At 40.9% G+C, this 12,975-nt stretch overlaps 1 protein-coding gene across 5 annotated transcripts in view; it reads right to left on the bottom strand.

Annotated features, from left to right (window-relative positions):
* Window positions 1-12,975, bottom strand: part of ltbp3 (latent transforming growth factor beta binding protein 3) — a 35,102-nt gene that overhangs the window by 19,467 nt on the left and 2,660 nt on the right. The gene's annotated exons all lie outside the window — the stretch shown is intronic.

The following is a 12,975-nucleotide window of genomic DNA, read 5'->3' as shown; positions in this document are numbered from 1 at the left end:
CTGCTGGCTGGAGAGAAGTCTGTGGCATATACAGTATTCAGTGCAGTTTTATTGGGTCTCCCATTGTGTTTATTTTAAGTCCAGTTGGTTTTGAAATTCCCACAATAGAACAATCAGAGGAAAGAGAGAGAGAGAGAGAGCAAAGGAAAAACCACAAGTAAGTCATGAATCCAGGGAGCGATTGGAGAGAAAACTAAAACCGAACAGCAGCAGTACTGAGACAGCTAATGAATAGTGAAAATTCAGGACAAGGCAGCCAATATCCCAAAGATACATTTTTGATATCTCATTTTCCTTGTATGTTGGAAGCATGGATAGGCATATTTTTCAACAAAAATGTTTCTCATTCAATCAAAGCAGTCAAACTCTTGAAACGCTGTGATCCTAAATTACATTACATACAGCTTAAAAACAAATTAAGAACTTTATTTTAATAAGTAAATATCTGATTAAAGCTAAAACGAAGTCAGTTAGTGAGCTATTAATCTGCAACATTTTCTTGGGTCTGAGTAGTTGCCAGACAACAATCTTTAAAGAGGTGGAATTACCATTTTATATAGATTAAAACAAACACTGGTATAACATGTTAATTCGGCAGATTTTGTTACCATTTGACAAAGCAAGGCTAGCTGTTTTCTCGTTTCCAGTATTTGTGCTAAGCTAAGATAACCAAGTGCTGGCCTGATATTTAAGACAGATAAAAAGATAGTATGTACCCATATCTTCTTATCTAACACTCATCATTTTCCGAAATTATCCAATATTCCTTTAAGCAAAAATGCCCAAAATTCCCTAGTTCCCACTTCTCACATGTGAACATCCAGACGTTTTCTTCTGTAATAGTGCTGTAAACGGGGTATCTTCACCTTTTGGACTGTTGGTCAGACAAAATAAGCTATTTGAAGATACGACTTTGTGCTCCGGGAAACTATGATGGACATTTTTCAATATTAACTAGTAACTAATAGGCATCTTTCGTCCTCTTTCATGCCATGATCTTGCTAAACATCAGGTGTTACAGTTTTTCTTTACATCCATCATCTCTCCTACATCAACTCTGCATCATCACATAGTACTAAAATGCAGTGCTATGGTTTACACCAAAGTAACATGTATCATAAAAATATAATCAGTTAAATTGTGTGTGTTGGTTTTTATGCACTCAATTGCAAATAACAAAACAGGAGAGAAAGCACACCAATGGGTTTTTTTTTTTTCCTCCTGGTAAATTTGGTATTTTTCACTATAATGCGTCACAAACCGCTCTGGCTAGTAAACACAAGCAGTCTGTGCAGTTTACTATCGTGATTTGATGATGACTATTAAAGTTCACATTTTTCAGCTACTCTTTGTTGCCATTTGGAGCCGCCAAAACAATGACGTTGACCACTTGAGATCCATTGAGAACTTTGAGACAAACATAAACACATCTCAACAGTAAAACCCAGAAAGGAGGCTGGATATAGAAAATATCCAAAGACAATATCCAGAGGAGATGAGAGGAGAGGAGAGGACAGGAGGCCTCTTTCTGCTGCTGAGCCAAGTGTGCACACATGGAAGTAATTAGGTGAGGACTGCCAGGAGTCTGGGCTGCGGCGTAATTAGGAGACTAGATCACTTTCAACACAGCAGGGACATCCTCACATAGTGAAAGTCAGGCAGAAAATTAAAGGACTTCAATAAAAGATCCAACTAGTGGGGTACAAAATGTTTAAATCTGAAGCATGATGGATACTAAAGATGCCATTTTCCACTATTGAACACCATGTGACCGTGGTGTTAACCCAATGGGACTAGGTGCAGGCGGCAAAATATGGAATCAAGCTGGAAGGCTCAGGAAATAGTAGGCGAGCAGCGCAGACTGAAGAAGGACTACTCAACTTTGTTCGACTTTCTCTGACATAAGAGATTTTCCATAGTTCTGATTTTGTCTCAGTACTGGATTTAGAATGAGAGGAAACTGGGAAAGATGCGGGGGTTGAAGATTGGGACTGCAGATGCAGCGAGACAGGAAAAGAACCTCTTTCCAAATGTGATTACACAATCTAAACCCACAGAGGCTGGAAAGACGATGTAGGGAAAGTCTGGGCTGTGGCCTCGTCTGGCTGGGAAGGTGTCTGAGTGAGACCGGGTGCTCTGATGTCGCACGGTCAGGGTCAGTTCAACACTAATGAAACTCATGAACACAAAGGCAGAGGGAGAAATCATATTACATATTACATCACATTTCGGATTCTATTTCTTGGGTGGGTACAGGGGTGGGGGTCGTGTGAATGAAACCTTTTGATGTTAGGATAAGCCCAGTGTGATGCTATACAACACAAAGTCCAATACACAGCTGCCAATGTCAGCACACATCTCTCTACAGTCTTGACAGAGTTTTTCAAAGAGCTTCCATGAAGAAGTTTGTGCAGGCGATGTCTAGACTAAAATGATGACAACTTAACATTAATTATTCAAAGACAGGCTCAGAGAGGAGTGATTTCTGTTTAAAAAAATCACTGTAGTTAGAGCTGTCACTACTAAGTGTACTGCTACTCTACGGATTCAAAGGCAGGAGAAGAGAAAAAGAGACGATAGTGCTCTCTTTTTCACCACATTTAAATTGTATATCTCATCTGGAGCACACTTTTATGTGAGGTAACATGAGGCCATGAGGGCACTAGAAACCGAGTCTGCAGCTGATAGCAGAAACACTCACTGTTAGAACGACATTAGAAAGATGTTGTATTTAATGTGGACCACAAAGCACCACGTACAGGTTAGAGCAATTACAGAAGTACTTAAGAGATGACTGATTACGTATCAAAAAGACAGAAATATATATCAATACATAATATATTGATGAAAGTTTAATAATAATACCAATAAAATCCATTTGAAAAAAAAGAGAAAAACAAACAAAATGGATGAGAGGGAGTCACCTCAGAGTCCACACCAAATCTGCTTAATCAGGTCAGTGTTTGCATTCCCTTTACTATACTGCTTACTGGTTCATGCAGTGTTTGTGACATTCAGTTTGGTGAATAATAATCTCATATGCTGACTCATGACTGTTGTGTCACGAAAAAAAGAAAAGTATGCAGTTTTGATATGAAGGGTGGCTCAGTTTTGGGGGGAATTTTATGTTGGAAAGATGTTTGTGTTGTGTTTTTGTTGACATGTCAAACATGTTTTTGGCATCAGGAGCACTTCCAGGAAAGTGCTGGGAAATACAACTTGTCGAATGTCTGTTAGATGTTAGCCTTTTATAAGTTATGTAACATTATTTATAAACTCTCTAATTTCATTATAAACAGTCAAATGAGAAGAGAGCAACATCAGGAGAAACTGTAGACTTCTACAGTTAATGGGATGTTTTGATGTATATTTATTATGGAAACGAACCATGTTATTGTAGATGGTCTAATTCTTTTCGTCTTTTTCTTTTATTACTGTTGGACTTTCTTGAATTTTATTCATTATATTCTTCTCTAAATGCAATAATAATACAGTTTAACAAAACACATCTTATTCATAGAGTGCTTTTCGAGATACTCAGAAACACTTAACACAGGAAGTGAAAGAAAAGATCCGAGATAACAAAAATCAACCTAAAGGCTATGTCTTGCTTTGTCTTGATGTGTGTGTTCAGCATACTTTCAAACTGCACACAGAGCTATTAGAAACATCCATTAGTCTCTGACTATGTGGAAAAATGCTACAATATTCCAAACCTAACTGCCCTTTTTATTTTTTTACAGTAGAATTAAGACTAAAAAACACATTTTAACTGCACTCATGGTAATAAACTTTAAATCAATAACACTGCAGGAGGTTAAATTCATCCTTATACAGCGAGGGTTTCTGGGTTCATCCCAGATCCAAACAGCATCAAACTGAAGTTCTGAACAGCAGGTGGTAATACTGCACTTCATGCCTGATTATTGGATTCTGTTTAAATTAGCTCTCTCATTTCTGTTTGTTCTGTTTCTCCTCTGAGCTCCAGGAGGGCTGAATAATTTGCATGCTGTAATAACATACAGTGACTCCTCCTTCACATCTACCTCCTTGAGTTGAAGGAACTGAAGCCATACTGGCAACGCATGGGCTAATGATTTCTGCAGATCTTGTATGTGACTGGCTGTGTGTGTGTGTGAGTGTGTGTGAGAGAGTTATTAACTGGAGGTTGCAGTGTCTCCTGGAGAGCTGCTGTGGTTAGGTGACTGAACCACATTACATACTGAAAAGAGCACAAAGCTTTAAAGTTGAGATCATAACAACGATTTTATTTTCCAGTGGACTTTCCCTTTAAATCAGCACCTCAGAGTTCATTAGCAGAATTTACGATCCGAAATCGCTCATTGACTCTCCTCGTCAGTTAGCGTAGCGCCTCAGAGACAGCCAGCCCTCTGCTTTCTACCACACCTTTGCCTTTATGGATCTAACACATTCCTGAGACTAGAGGTGGTGTGTTATTAAAAATCAAATGCACCTAAGAGTAATTTGGTGGTCTGAATGAATGCGAGGCATGAACAGTGCTGACTGGCTGAATGGTGGTGGGGGTGGTGCGACCTGTGCATGTGAAGCAGTTATGGTATCATAAACTTCATTTTCCACATGGCCCTGTCAAAGAAAATGGAGGAAGTTAAGAACTTTGTAGGATCCCATTCAAAGACTACTCATCTCTCATCTGTGGCATTAAGTAGTGATTCAATCACTTTATAACAATTTGAATGAAGACACACTGTGTTCCTATTAGTATATAGCCACATTTGACCATATATGGCCTCAGTTAAGCTAAGAAAACATTCAAAGTTGACTGTATTCTTTGCTGTCATTCCTTTGAAACCTAATTTAATATTGAACGTCGGCTTGCAGGTACGTTCCAAGACGGTCTGGAAGCGTATAATTTTCCAATGCAGAGCTCACTCCGACTAGAAGAGTGAAGTGAACTGACTGAAGAGACAGAAAGAAAGGGAAGAAAGTCTTTGTCTTCAAGCTCTTCTCGTATGTGACATATGAGTGAGAGCTCCTTCTTCATCATGTCATGATTCACCCAAAGAGGAGAAAGACAGATCTCCTCACAGCGTGAGATGTTAGAGGGAAGAGATCGTATATCTGGGAAAGTGAGGAAATAAAGAAGAAAGAGGCAGAGAGGAGAGATGTAAAATCCAGAGAATAGAAAGTGTGACGTTTAAGTGGGATTACTGTGATTCCCAGACACTTTTTTTTCCTTACAGCACATTCCCCAACTGCTAAATAAGCACATCTAGTGTAACTAACAGGACATACTTAAAAGAGACACCATGTTTCATATTTTTAGCAAATTACAGGTAACAACTGGCAGTGGGAAAATTATACTAGTCTGTCTTTTTTTTGCAAGTTGAACAGAAAAATGTCTTTGCACAGGCATGTGAAAAAGAAAGAAAGAAAGAAAGAAAGAAAGAAAGAAACAACTGAAGAAAGAAAGAAAGAAAGAAAAGAAAGAAAGAAAGAAACAACTAAAGAAAGAAAAGAAAGAAAGAAAGAAACAACTAAAGAAAGAAAGAAAGAAAGAAAGAAAAAGAAAGAAAGAAAGAAAGAAAGAAAGAGTTGCCCTCTCAGTGGCCTGTGACCACCCACCCACTCACTCCTGTCTGTCTGGAGATGACGCATCGTCAGCCCCCTCCCTCCACGGCGTCCTTTCAGCCGCAGCCGCACCCTCCCAGCACAAAAACAACAAATTACAGCCCCACAAACCACAGTCGAAAAGCTCCTCAGCTCACTGAACCGAAAGCTACAGCAGACATCATCTCTCACCATGCAGACGATACAGTGGTCTGATCCATCCTGTTCTTTGAACACACTCATGTTCTGGCGAAAAATAGAAATTTAGCCAGACTGCAAGATTCAGACACCGAAATCAGCGATGATGCTCATTGAGTCACTTTCACTATGATTCAGTCCCAGTCTGAGGCGAACCCCACAAAGATATAAAAAATGGATTCCATAACACTTTCTGGTCAATATGTGATCATTTCCACGGTCTTGTTGGCTGATACTGTTACAGGAATATGCATCGTGATACCACCCTGAGTCATGTTTGCACTAGTGGAGTTTTCAAGTTGTTATACAGCAACAGTGATACATGATGCAGATTCAGACTTGCAACACACAACACCTTATTACTGAGCTCTACACTATATCCCACTGGAGTTTCAGTGGAAGAATTGATCACAGATTACATCAGATTAAATTTAGAACCAAGCATATTTTGTTATAAAACTTCCGAACATATTTACTCAAACATCTTTTCTCGCTTCACCAGTCATCATCATCATCATATCATATATCTTTTGTCACCATGTGGTTGTCAGGGCAACCAGTGGATACTACAGAAAGTCACTGCACCTGGACAAAAAATAAACAAACATGAGCCACTGTAAAATCTAAACTGGATAACTTATTATATATTATTATATGAGGGGAGGGCATTGGAGCAGTGAGGCTCAACCATATGGCAATCTTCCAAGCTGGGAAACCAAAACAATGAGTGAAAAGCAGCTCAAAGCTGGTGAGTGGCACAGAGTCGGGTGTTCATTCTCAGTGGGATCAGCACTATGAGTGGCCCTCTCACATCACACAGTCATTTGATTGAATGTTATTGTCAAAAGTTTACTAGGTTTAAAAAGTAGTTCCATGAGTATTCTTGATATAGTGTTTTACTACTATCCAATACCATCTTTCATGACCTGAGAGAACCGTGACTAAACAACGCTGGGCCCCATAAACTGCAAACACATGCCACTAGAGCCACTGTTTAAAAAGGGAATAGGGGAATGGCTATCATTGTATGACGTGCCTCACTTTACCATCAGGTCCAAAGCAAAAAACCACATCCCCAAATACGCCTACCATCAACTGGCACTGCGATACCACATACCACACGAAGTGAGAAAGAGCGACGTACGGGATGGGTCAGACTCCTGCAGCTGAGCCAGACGTTGGGAGTAAATGACATAATCACTGCCTTTTGAAAACACAAACCTGCGTACACCCCCCCCCCCCTCCCCCCCGGCGAACTCTGTGCTCCATCAACCCCCCAAAACTGAGCGGCCTCGGCCTCAGCTATCCAAACAATAGTGCCGCCCTTCGTCCACTGTCACCAAAGGCATTCATTACCTCTCGCAGTCAGCCTAAAACAACGGTTTGTTGACCTTACAGAAACTGGACGATGATGACGAGCAGACTCTTCCAGAGAAACTGGAGCAGCCATTGTCAGGCAGATCAGGACGGATCTTAGTAAGGAGGTTTGCAATTATCCAAATCTAAATCAAACGCTGCCTTGCACAATGTGATTTTTACATGTCATGGAAATATGTGGTGTGGTTTCAATAGTTCTTGGGTGGGCACATATCCAATGTTACCTTGTCACACCCCTCTGGCAGAGATGTTTGTGGAAGGAGAGCCAGAGAGTCAGACAGGATCTTGGCGTAAATGTGAATGATGTCATATAATGACAGTCTAAAAGCACGGCTATAGGACCTGGAGAGCAGGCAGGTAGAGGAGTGCTGACAGTGCTCTGCTGAGATTATGTCAGATACCTGCCCTGCGGGATACTCAGCACTCACCACCGGAGAGCGTAACAGGTAATGTCTGCAAACTGCACACTCTCAGGCCACGGCAGCAGGCAGCGCTGGCAGAGGCCGTGTTATTCTGTTTACCCTGGCTAATCACTACAGCTACAGGGTCCTGCGTGGTGTGGGTGCAGTCCCTTGCGCTCGCATTCCTCTGAGCAGCTTTAAATAACTGCTCCGTTTCTCCCCCTCGCTAAGCAAATGGGAGGAGAGTGTTAAAGATGGCAAAGAAGGCTGTTTGTTTGAGCTGGATTCAGTACACTACTCTTGAGCACCAAACACACTTAGGTACACACACGCATGCAAATATACACACTGTCCCCTTGTGAGGTTCAAAAAAAAGAAAAAGAAAAAGAAAAGACACCTCTAATTGCTGCTTTGTTTTCTAAACGTAATTTACTGTGATGCCTTTTGCAACCTGCACAGCCAAATTGCCTTTTATTTCCCACAGAAAGTAATGACATGCAGGAGTCTGATTTGACGGGAAACTCATCATGGGATCATGTGGATTTTCGCTCTGAATGAGAAATGTGGTGCAATCTTGACAAATGTAAATACAGAGAGAAATTACTGTGGCTTTAACCCTTTAAACAAACATCCTTTTTATGGGAGTGGTTGCTAAATCTAAAAAAAAAAAAGCACAGTTTTGAAGCGTTGTGATAGATTTAAACATATTTCTATCATATTGTTGGACTGACTGACTGCTTTAACGGTATAATAGGGAGACACTGTGTTGTATTTTGACCCAGCTGTGAATTGCACATGACTGGCTGCTCTTTTTTAACATCTAATCTATTAATACAAACACATTTATATTCTTACACAATTTCATCCGTTAAAGCTCTACATATTAACAGTGTCCCACTTGCAAAACAGTGGTAAAAGGTTAATGAAAATGGCAGACCCCGAATAACCTCATGTATTATTTCCCCAGCATGCATAAATAGACAGGGAGAGGTGACAGAATGTGCATCCAAAAATATAAAAACACATCCTTGATAGGGAGTTGAAGATCAGCCTGCAGACACACATGATGCACATATCATCAAACGTACGTAGCTTTCGCAAAAAATAAGCTGTACATGAATGTGCATGAGCTTCCCCAAGCGTGAATGTTTGTGTTTGAGAGGGTGTGAGCACAGGAGCCTTGCCCGACTTCGCCTCTGAGCTCAGTCCAACCTGTGGCAAAAATCCGGAGTGCTGCAGGTTTTTGGTTGCCCGTGTTAGACCGCCTTCTCCAAAGCTTGGCACAAGAGAAAGAAGAGTGTGTGGGTAAGAGCAGAGGGCTTTGAAAGGTAAAATAAACTCATCACCTAAACAGAGAGAAAGCAGAACCAGCTCCATCTACAGTATTTGACTGACTTGTCTTCATTTTCAGGCTCCCATGGACCTCTGACCCATGCCAAGGGAAAACCAAAACAAACCACAGGGCTACTACTGTCACTTTACTCTAAATACAGAACCACATGGGAACTCCTGAAATAGCCATATCCACTTTTCATGATGCCCATTTTAGGTGAGACAAGCCTAGACTGGGATATGATAAGACCACTTCCCTGTGCTTTTAGTTATTCCAGAAAAAGACGAGAATCTAGAGCAGCCGGGACGTCGGGAGGCCTGTTAAAGATGAGATGCTGTGAAGTTGCAGGGCACAGATAAGGCTCATTGGACTGTCTGGGAGCCAAGCAGGTGTCACTACGGCTGATAGATGGGATACCTCTGTGCTAGCAACAGCAAAGAAAAACTAGACTTGTGTTCATTTTAATTGCAAATAAAACATACTTGCAATACAGTCAGAGCAATCAATGTATGCTTGAAGATATTATTTTTAAGTAACCGCTTCATTTTCAAAGAATATCTTTGCAGACTACTGAAAATATAACTTCCTTTCCTTTCCTTTGTGAGAAAAATGCACACACATATACAAAGACACCCGGTCTCCAAGGAGCGAAAAGGCATCTCACTTTGTCTTCATCTCCCTATCCTACAATTTTTACGGCCAACTTTCAAGTCCTGAAGATTTTTTTTTTTAAAAATAGCTGGCTGATATCTTGTCAGCCAAACACATGGAGATTATTACAAGGCAGTCTTCATCTGTAAACAGGTCCAAGTTCAAGAGGACATGCAATCGGAGAAACATGCAAAAGTTCATTCAAGATTTTTACAATTTCGCAATTTACAAATTCAGCTTCCATGACATGCAATCCCCCTCTTCCTCCTTTCTCTTCCTCCCAACTCTTATATATAATACACAGAATAAGATGCACTCGTTCTTTTATTCCTGACATCAACAACAACAACAATGTCTCATCAGAGGCATCAGTTTCCATTAGTTATAGAAAGTGTCAACACAAAGAAAAGGCAAAAACAGAATTTCAGAAAGAAAGACTGAAATATCACATAAACAAGGAACTGCCTGCAGAGCTCAGATGCAGGACTGTGTCAAGGCACAGATCTGGGGAAGGCTACAAAAAATGATGCTGCATTGAAGGTTCTCAAGAGCACATAGGCCTCCATAATTCTTCAATGGAAGAAGTTTGGAACAACGAGAACTCTTCCTAGACCTGGCCGCCCGGCCAAACTGAGTAATAGAGGGAAGAGTGGCCAGACAGAACCCTTTCCCCAGTGAAAGACATATGAAAGCTGCTTGGAGTTTGCTAAAAAAAAAAAAAAAAAAAAAAAAAAGGATTCTCAGACTGTGAGAAACAAGTATCTCTGGTCTGATGAAACCAAGATTGAACTGTTGGGCCTCAGTTCTAAGCGCCATATCTGGAGGAAACCAGGCATGCTTATCACCTGCCCCATACCATCCCAACAGGGATGCAGTGGGGGTGTTTTTCACTGGCAGAGACAGAGAGACTTGTCAGGGTTGAGGAAAATCTAAACAGAGTACAGAGACATCCTTAATGCAAACCCGGTCCAGAGCGCTCAGGACCTCACACCGGACTGAAGGCTCGTCTTCCAACGGGACAATGACCCTGAATACTTTCTGAATGCACTTTAGATCTATCAATGACATGTGGATTCCCAGGAAACATGTGACCAGAGCATATGTGGCACATTTTCAGTTTGTGTTACGCAGATTTAAATATGTCAAGTAAGTGTTTCAGCTGTTAATGATGAAGTTTCTTAATCTGATAAGTATGTGGTATATGAAATATGAATTGTAGTGTATGCTAGAGCTCAGAGAACATGTGTAAGATAATGATTACGCAGATAGTTTGCTGTGATGTATTGTGGACACTGTACATTTAATAGACCAGTGCTGAGTCTAACTGCTACTTTCTTAACCATAACAGATATTCTGTAATGATTGACTGTCTGTCTGACAATGATTGCAGCGCTACAGCTCAGTAGAAGCTCTCTCGAATAGGATATAAGTACAAAGCTGTCTGTCATCCAAGTGGTTTGTCCTCATGTACAGATGAGAGGATCAGAGACAGAGACAAAACTGAGAGGATCTGCTCTGCTGAACATCTGGGGGGTCGTCTGTTTGTCTCAGGCTGGGACAGCATAGATCAAACAGGTCATAATATACATTTATGATTTGATTGAAATTTAGATGATTGTTTATGAGTAGACTTTTTTTAAAATAAAAAAGCATGTGTCTGTGCAAACAAATCTGCTAAAAATTTACAGAGCAAATATCCAAAGCTTTAATCAATATGTTTATATTAAGAAAAAATCAAATGTTTATGTAATGTGGAAGGTGTTGTTCATCATGACGTGCATGGCGTGTATTCATGTCTTTTAGCTGATTATTTAGGTTTTTCAGCCCACAGATGCACTGTTCTGGCTCACTCTCACTTCTTCCAGGCTGCTATCTTTAGTAGAAAATGTCCCCACATGAGGAAATCCGTGTCTGTACCAAATTTCATGGCAATCCATCCAATAATTGTTGAGATATTTCGGTTTGGACCAGAGTCATGGACCATGCTACTGGCATGGCTCAAACTATCAAACATTTGCTGGTTCAACCTAATAAATCTGGCTGTTCTCTGCTTTGTGTTTTAGACTGCTGATCAGAAAATTAAACAATGTCAAACAACTCCTTGGAAGCACAAACACTGACATGCTCACCAGTTTGTTCTCCAGCTGTTCAACACTGGGATTATCAGTCATTTCCCTGAATTTTTAATCCTGTTAACAGTGCCTTATGATTTAAAATATGTTTTCTGAGTATCTCAGTGGAGCTGACGTCAACTACGTAACTGCAATGTTACCAGTTTGAGGGTTAGTGTTTTCGGTCACTTGATCATTTCAACCTGCCCACTGAAGGTTAAAAAATCATTTTCAAAAACTTTCTCTCTGGGGTCTCACCTGGTAAAGCGTGCACCATGAGCGCGTAATCGTGACCCCAGCGGCTCAGGTTGGCCCTCTGCTGCATGTCATCCCTTCTCTCTCTCTCTTTTTCTCTCTCTCTCTCCCTGACTTTCCTATCTCTCTCATTGTTGCTGTCAGAATAAAGGCAAAATATCACTTACAAAAAAAAAAAAAAACTTTCTCTTTATTACCTACAAAGTTATGGCCATTAAAATAATCTTCATCTGTTGGCGGAAATCCCAGATCCACATCACCACTAAAACCTGACTTTTTCTCGGTCTGTCCACACCAGCCAAAAATTCAGACAATTACTTTACTGACTGTGAAAATCTTTGTGCATATTGAAACATACTGAAAGGTACTTCTGCACTTCGGCACATCGACAGAAACTACATTTCTTTCAAACAAAGGTTTTGGGTTTGGTCAGGTTTGCTCGGCCTCGCTGTGCTGACGTCACAGCCGCTCAAATATGGAAAAGTCTTCATATTGTTGCTGCTATAGCCATGGCCGTTTTAACACAGGGGAGAGAAATTTCCACTTGTCCGCACCACATTCCAGCCCTGACACTGAACATCACACATCTCCTCTCCAAGCTGAAGTCAAACCCACTATTCCCTGCTGCGAAAACTCAAACAACTCCGTGAGGATCTGTTTTCAGATACTTTGACTGTGAAATCCAGGAGACAGGTGACTGTAGAACCGTTTCTCTACCCAGACGGAACGTGAAGCACCAGGAGGTATTCCTGGAATTTAAAATGTCTTTCTTGAATTATTTGCAGCAGAAGCCCCAAAACGTGACGCAGCACAAGGAAACTGGAGGAGAAGAGGGAGGCCTTGGTGTCCAAGCCAACTGCCTGACCCTACACGATGTCGAGGAGGAAGAGTACTGCCCTGGCACCGCAAGTGAGATTCACTTGACCTCAATTAAATCCAGCCTGCTTACTTCCATATGGGCATACCAAAGAAAACAGCTGGAGAGGCTACATCTGTATGACTATCTACAACTCCTCTGTACTGCAAAAACTGTGTGAGATAACTGTAAGAAGCACCACAA

The sequence above is a fragment of the Seriola lalandi genome, unplaced genomic scaffold, assembly GCF_002814215.2.
Source record: "Seriola lalandi dorsalis isolate HSWRI2012SDOR001 ecotype SW California unplaced genomic scaffold, Sedor1 jcf7180002054672, whole genome shotgun sequence".
NCBI classification, from domain to species: domain Eukaryota; kingdom Metazoa; phylum Chordata; class Actinopteri; order Carangiformes; family Carangidae; genus Seriola; species Seriola lalandi.
This window is presented reverse-complemented; position numbering and strand designations above follow the sequence as displayed.